This window comes from Gossypium arboreum, chromosome 3 (genome assembly GCF_025698485.1).
Source record: "Gossypium arboreum isolate Shixiya-1 chromosome 3, ASM2569848v2, whole genome shotgun sequence".
NCBI lineage: Eukaryota > Viridiplantae > Streptophyta > Magnoliopsida > Malvales > Malvaceae > Gossypium > Gossypium arboreum.
This window is the reverse complement of record NC_069072.1, coordinates 49,132,636-49,138,540: the sequence shown is the minus strand read 5'-3', so window position 1 is coordinate 49,138,540 and position 5,905 is coordinate 49,132,636. Positions and strand designations below refer to the sequence as shown.

The following is a 5,905-nucleotide window of genomic DNA, read 5'->3' as shown; positions in this document are numbered from 1 at the left end:
TATTATGCTTTGTGGTTATTGTTGAATAATATGTAATTATGTGAATTACTTGATGAGTATGAACTATCACCGAAGTATCGGTTCCGATATTCCATGGAAGACGGAAAATGTGAGATCGAGGGAAAGAAAGCCCGTTTGAACCTGAGGAATAGATTAGGATACAAGTGACATGTCACTAGGATGGTTGAGCATCCGAACTCGTTGAGTTGAGTCCGAGTTCACTTATGGATGCAAATGTCTGAACTCGTTGAGTTGAGTCCGAGTTCGAAAGATGTAACTAGGCATCCGAGCTCGTTGAGTTGAGTCCGAGTTCACTTATGGATGCGAACGCCGGAGCTCGTTGAGTTGAGTCCGAGTTCACTTATGGGCGGGTTACATGGTAGCTTGGCTACATATATGGCACTTATGTGCAAACTTTCCATGTATCCGAATTATATTCTGATGTATTCAACGGGTAAAGTTCTACTGAAATGGAGAAATACTCAAGATGAAAGGGACGTATTGGTAAGTGTTGTGAAATGGGTACTTTGAACAGGTATGTACTTAACCCTCGGGTTGAAAAATCGATATAACAACAATATGGTAAGATGATAAATGAAAATGTGATATGAATGTCTTGGTGATGATTATGCAAATGATGTTTTATGTTTGCTTATATGGTTATGTTACTTGCTATTTGCATGTGAACTTATTAAGCATTTATGCTTACTCCCTCCTTTTCATTCCTTGTATTTTTGACAAGCCAGCTTGGAAATCGGGAACGGTCGGAGGCTCGCTCACACTATCCGTATACCATCTTGGCATAATGGCTTGTATATTTTGAGTATGGCATGTATAGCATTATAATCATTTTGTATATATGGTCTTATGATATGGTTATTGAGTGGTATGGAAATGCTTGGTAATGATTAGCCATTTGAATGGCTAATCATGATCATATTTGGTGTTATGTATGTCAAATTGCTAGCTAATCCATGGAAACCATGAAATAGGTAAAATTTACCATAAAATAGATTCAGACAGCAGTAGTGATGTGAATTTGAAAAATCACTAAAAATATCAGAAATGGAATTAAATAATGAATAAGTTATGGAATCGAAGCATGATGAGTCTATTTTCATATGGAAGAAGCGAAACAGGTATATGAGCTATATTTTATGAGATGTTTAAATTTTTGTGAAACAGGGCCAGAGCGATTTCTGGATCCCCTGTTATGAATTTTGAAATTCACCATAAATTTTACAAAGATAATTAGAAGTAATTCTTTATATGTACAGATTCCTTACTGAGTCTAGTTTTATTAGAGACAAACAGCATAGTCATTGAAGCTCTGTACAGGGAGATATCTGATTCGTAATACACAGAGGTCAGAGTAGTCAAACCCTGAAATAGGGGAGACTTTAACTAATAAACTGTACTAATTGGCCCAACCAAAAATTCTATAAAAATATTAGTAGATAGATATATGAGTATAGTTTCAGGAAAAATTTACGGAATTGGATTTTGAGTTTTGGAACTCGAGATATGATTTTTAAAGCGACTATGATGCAGTTAGCCAGCTTGTCCAGAAATTTTAAAATGAATTGTATGAGCTGTTTAAGTAATGAATTAAGTCCGTTAACACCTCGTGTTCGACTCCGGCAACGGTCTCGGGTACGGGGTGTTACATATATGCATGTCTAGGACTGGATATAGAGAGAGTGATAAACCGTAATTTTTACATATTTTTCTCCCATGTTTAACGCATTTTATGGATGATTTTCCATTAGAATTGGTGAATTCGATGCTCCTAATGCTTTAATTTCATGTTTTACACTTAGGAGAGCATAGGGGAGAGAAAAGAACGAGAAACGGGTCAAAAACGGAGAAAATGGGCCAAAGTACGAATCAACACGGCCTGGACCTCCTCACACGGGCAGACCACACGGCCGTGTCAATTTGGCAGAATTGGAGCACGACTTACAAGGGCATAGCACATGCCCCTGCCATTCTAACAGGCTCAAACACGGCCTGAAGTAATTGCACACGAGCATGTCACACGGGCATCTCCCTTTCGAACCCAAGTTAAGTCCAATTTGGAAAAGGCCACTTTTGAGGGCTTCTAGGCATTCCAAAGCCTATAAATACACCCTAAAAGAGGAGAAAAAAGGAGACTGAGAAGGAGGTAAGGAATTACCCCAAGGAAGCCGATTGATCCATCTCAGAAGCCGGATTCATCATCAAAATTGAAGATCTATCCTTAATTTCCCTTCAGGAGTTTTGGGTTTTCTTTATGTTTTGTATTCTTTATTCTTCGGAGATGTTTTCTTATTTAGTTATGAACTAAATCCCCTAAATACCTAAGGGGAATGAAACTTAAGACGAATCTTGTTATTATTTTCTAAATAGTATGATAAATATTTAACTTGTTCTTAATTATGTGTTCTTAATTCTTGTTTTGACATCCCAGGATACTGATTCAAGACACGCTCTTATTCAGAGGAGGAATAGATCCTGTCTAAGAGTACATTTTTCATAATTAAGCGGGGTTGATTGCGCGCCTAGAAATAGGGTGACAAGATTTTGCTGGATTAGGGTGAAACCTAATAAAGGGATCCTTAGATCGAGTTAATGCAACCGTAGGGTGTTAATTAGAGAAAAGTCTCAGTTATTCAATCTAGGGATTAGATGATATTAGTCTTGAATAGGGATAATAACATAACTTAGGTATCTCTACGGAACAAGTTGAATGAATAAATCATCCGATTCGGAGCCAGAATAACAAGTATAGTCTAGGTGGATTTTTCCTTAGGTATTGTCTCAAGTCAATTGATTTTCCCAAAAGCAATTCCCCAATTCTTTTCTCTGTGCCTTCTTATTTTAGATAATTAGTTAATTAAAACAAACCCTTTTATTCTTAGGATAGATAATAAAAAGACAGTCATTACCAGTACTTTTAGTTCCTTTGGGTTCGACAATCCGGTCTTGCTAAAACTATACTACTGTTCGATAGGTACACTTGCCTACATCGCAATAATAGTTAGTTCAAGAACGAGTAACTATAAATATTTGAAACCTATTATGAAACCTCGCGATGAAGTTTTCGGCGCCGTTGCCGGGGAGCTAAGATATTAAGAGCGCTAAATTTTTATTACTTTAGCCATTTATTTTTCTTGCAATTTAATTTAATTTAATTATTATTATTTATTAATTTACTTATTCTTTCTTTTGGCAGGTTTTTATAGTTTATAACTAGAAGAAAACCGTCTAGACCATTACTTTTTGACGAAGAAGCCGATCGCACAGTTTGTAGAAACCAAAGAGAAATAAGGCGCAACTTAAGATACATAGAGAACAAGCAAGAAGACGACACTCAACCTCCAACCAATGAGATGGCTGAAAACCAAGGCAATCAGCTGCCTCCTGCAATTGCGGCTAATCAAAATCCTACTCCACGCACTATGATTATGCTAAACCTTCTTTAATAGGAACGGAATCTAGCATAGTTAGACCGGCTGTAGATGCAAATACTTTTGAACTAAAACCTAACACAATTCAAATGATATAGCAGTTTGTTAAGTTTGATGGTTTGTAGGATGAAGATCCCAACGCTCACTTAGCAAACTTTCTGGAATTTTGCGATACATTTAAAATCAACGGCACTTTTGATGATGTCATTCATCTTCGGTTATTTCCTTTTTCCCTGAGAAATAAAGCTAAACAGTGGTTGAACTCGTTACCACTAGGGTCAATTACTACTTGGGAACAAATGACCAAAAAATTTTTACTAAAATATTTTCTGCTTGCTAAAATGGCTAAATTATGTAATGGCATCTCTTCTTTTATGTAGATGGATTTAGAAACACTTTACGATGCATGGGAGAGATACAAGAACTTACTGAGAAGGTGCCCTCACCATGGGTTACCGCTTTGGCTTCAAGTACAAACATTCCACAATGGTCTGAATCCTTCGACTCGGCAAATGGTTGACATAGCTGCTGGCGGAACCATCAACAATAAAACACCGGAAGATGCCTATGAGTTTATAGAGTTGTCACTGAATAACTGTCACTGACAAGTTATGAAGACAAAGCCAACGAAAACAGCTGGTGTTTTTAACATCGACTCAGTTACTATGCTGTTAGATCAGGTAGAACTTCTCAATAAAAAGATTGATGGTTTACTTGGTTCTAAGTAGGTACATCCAGTAATGAGGTGTGACTCAAGTGGAGGAGGTGTGCATATAAAATATCAATCCTTCAATCCCACAACCGAAGAGGAACAAATCAACTATATGGGTAACAATAACTTTAGATCTCAAAATAACCCATACAGTAATACTTATAACGTAGGTTGGAGGAACCACCCAAATTTCTCCTAGGGTGGTCAAGGAAATCAAAAGCCACAAAATCCTTAGGGTTTTCAACAGCCACCTTATCAATAAGAGAAGAAACCAAACCTTGAGGAGATGGTCTCAAAATTCATATCAATGTCAGAAACCCGTTTTCGAAATACCGAGACAGCACTTAAAAATCAACAAGCATCGATCCAAGGATTCGAAACTCAGATAGGCCAGCTAACCAAACTAATCTCCGAATGACCACAAGGTAGCTTACCAAGTAATACTGAACCTAACCCAAGAGAACACCTCAACGCAATTAGTACTCAAGATAAGGAACGATTCATTGCGCCTGAGCCAGAATTGATGCAAGAAACTGTGGTGAGTAAAGGTAAAAGTGAGGTAAGCCATAACAAAACAATGAATGAATAATATAGACCTCGTGTCCCATACCCTAATGTGACAAGGAAAGACCGCTCAGACGAACAGTTTGGTAAATTCCACAAACTTTTCAAAAAATTACATATTATCCTATCGTTTATTGAAGCTTTGTCACAAATGCCAAATGCAATGAAATTTTTAAAAGAGCTTTTAGTAAATAAGCGGAAGTTGGACGAAGCATCGCATGTGAAGCTAAATGCAGTCTGCTCAACTATTCTACAGAATAAGCTACCTCACAAATTGAATGATCCAGGGAGTTTTACAATTCCTTGTTTAATTGGTAGTTTAGATATAAGTCATGCATTAGCTGATTTAGGGGCTAGTATTAACGTCATGCCTTACAAAATGTTTAAGCAACTAGGTCTTGGGAAACATAAACAAACTAGGATGAGCATTCAATTGGCAGATAAAACTATAAGACTCCCTAGGGGTATTATTGAAAATGTACACATGAAAGTAGATAAGTTCATATTCCCCATTGATTTCGTTGTTCTAGACATAGAGGAGGATATTAATACCCCTTTGATTTTAGGAAAGCCCTTTTTAGCAATGGCTAAAATAATTATTGATGTTGGCACAGGTGAGCTTACACTTCGTGTGGGAGACAAACTATCACCCTTCAAGCTCGTAATTCTGGCATCACATCGAACATTGAAGGTAATAGTCCACACCAATCTACTAAAAATGACAATATGACTTTGCAGAAATTAAGCTTCAAAGAAGTTCATGAGCCATGTTCCAGAAATGATAGAGGACACATTCATGAAGAACAAAGGCTACGGATAGAGGAGCTAGACGAATGGTGAGCACACAAACTGAGAACACATGATAAATCGAAACTATGCCAAAACAAGCCTGATACCTCTCCTAATCAACTTAAGTTTGGTGATAAAGTCTTACTAGATGCCGTAGATCCCCACATTGTCACTACCACATCGAATGAGGAAATCCCACTTACGGTACTCAGTATTTTTCCATTCGGTACGGTGGAGGTGAGTCACCCCAAGTTCGGCACTTTTAAGGTAAACAACACCTGATTAAAACCTATTTTGATGAGATTGATAGCAGGAATGAGGAGTATAAACTCTTCGAACCACCCTAACCTTTCACTAGAGAGGTAAGTTGAGCTTATACTATAAATAAGCA

At 37.3% G+C, this 5,905-nt stretch overlaps 1 non-coding gene across 1 annotated transcript; it reads right to left on the bottom strand.

Moving 5' to 3' along the window:
* Nucleotides 1-3,796: 3,796 nt before the first annotated feature.
* On the bottom strand, nt 3,797-3,903 carry LOC128290840 (small nucleolar RNA R71). Its single transcript, XR_008280625.1, has one exon. It is a non-coding gene; the product is annotated as a small nucleolar RNA R71 (small nucleolar RNA).
* Nucleotides 3,904-5,905: the final 2,002 nt, after the last annotated feature.